The sequence below is a fragment of the Delphinus delphis genome, chromosome 17 (genome assembly GCF_949987515.2).
Source record: "Delphinus delphis chromosome 17, mDelDel1.2, whole genome shotgun sequence".
Classification (NCBI taxonomy): Eukaryota; Metazoa; Chordata; class Mammalia; order Artiodactyla; family Delphinidae; genus Delphinus; species Delphinus delphis.
Window position 1 is genome coordinate 24,735,072 of NC_082699.1, and position 2,100 is coordinate 24,737,171.

Consider the following 2,100-nt stretch of genomic DNA (forward strand, 5'->3'; position numbering starts at 1 on the left):
CAATGTTCTCTCAACAAAAAAATAGTGGTTAGTGAACCAGAGGGAATGTTTTTCTATACCGGACAGGTTCTTATTTAAACATACTCCTCCATGAATTCAGTAATGCTTGTAGGATCCCTTAAAGCTGATGCCTCATACCAGCCTCTTTACCTCCCATGTTATTTAATGAAATAAATACTTTATGAGTTTCTCCTCTGGACCTAACTACACAGGAGGGAAAGGTCATGTAAACAGTAGAAAGACCAGAAGCTTTAAAACAGAAAGATCTCTTACACTTTGACTGCCTGTGTGAGCTTGGCTAAGTTACCAGTTGAGCCATGGGTTCTTCATCTGTCAAAGAGAAACAGCAATACCTATCTTGTGTGGTTGATATAGGGATTATTAATAATGCATGTAGTGTGCTTGCCATATAATAGGTGCTCAAAATATGGCATCTGTTACTACTATCACGATAAGGTAAGCTCCTAGAGGGCAGAATACACTTGCATTCCCAGAACCTTATGTATAGAATACTCTTAGTAAAGGTTGGTTAAACTGACCAGCAGAATATGTGCTACTTCTCCACTCTCAACGGGTTTTAAATCTAAGCATGAAAATAAGTTCCAAAACAGATTCATGAAATATTTAGATAATAACAAAATACAATCCTTATTATAGTGTACTATATACAAGATTAGAGCAACATAGGTGTTACAGGCCATAAGTGCTTTGGATGGCCAGGCAGGAAATGGTAAGAGGTGGCTGGCTATAGTTATTGGGAAATGATAAGTTCCCATGTCTGTGTGTGTAAGATATAGACCAGTAAGCCTCCTATAAAAATATTCAATTTCTTTGTCATTAGCTCTACCAATGTTGGATAAAATGATAGAAAGCATCAACCTGATGCTTCTGAGTAAATATGATGGCAGACAAAATTGGGTTATTGATCTTGAGTAGCAAGCTGTATCTGTCATAGTAATGGATGCTTTTTCCCCCTTTAACAATCAGTGGTTAGTTAGCTAATGATCACAAATAGGTTCTGATGACGGTGAGTAACGCTGCTCAAATAGGGCTGTATTATGTGGAGTACATCCTAGCCTTGGAAAACTAGAGCATAGACTCAATCCCATATTCCCCTTCTTCGCAGCATGCTCTGTACAGGTTTTCAGTTGAATTGCATCATCCATAATCATTATTTATTGTGGTCCCTTTATCTTAACCAAACTCTTTGGTTACAGCTCTACGAGATGGGACTGAGATAGTGAGAATGAACAAAACAATGCTGCTTTTTCCTAAGACGTTGTCTCCTTTTTGTTACTTAGGTGTCTCTGTAAATGTATTTGACATAGATCCAAACACAGACGCCCCATTAAAGGCTTTGGTACACTAGCAATCATACTGAAAGCTTCAGATGCCTAGTTACAGAACTGAATGCAGCCATCAACACACTCAGAAGTCCTCACATTAGGGAAAGAGATGACCACCGTCTTTCGTCACCTCAAGCCATGTAAGGATGATCTAGAATCCACCCATGCCAACTGGCAACCAGGCACACATCAACCTGCCCAGATTCTACACCTGCGGCAACCAGCCCAGTCAGACCAGCCGTCCTGAGAATGCGCTACTTGCCCACACACCTGCATCACAGTGGCAGACAAATGTCCTGCAAGCCGCTGCCCTCCACACTCCTACACACACCATGCACACCTAGATGAACGCGCCTGAATATTCTTATTCACAAGGACAGAGACCTGACACTGTGCTCACACGATCACAAACAAAAACACATGTGGAATTATGCGTCTTGTTCATCCAGGGCAGCAAAGCGCACTTACTATACACAGGCTTTCATGCCCCGCCCAAGACCCTTGGAAGAGTGATTTGCTTTTCTCTGAGCCATGCACAAACTAGTCCTTCACCCCCGGGTGCGTGCCCAGCGTAGATAAAAGAGCAACTCGGCTGCAGTCCCGTCGCTCTTTTCAACTCTTTTCTCTGCCTGAACTCCCCGGGGGCCGGGTGGCGCCGGTCGGCCACGTCCGACTCCGGTGCCCTCCCCGCCCCTGCCGCGCGACGGGGCGGGGCCCAGCCGGCGGCCAGGAAATGCCCAGGAGAGGGTGTCAC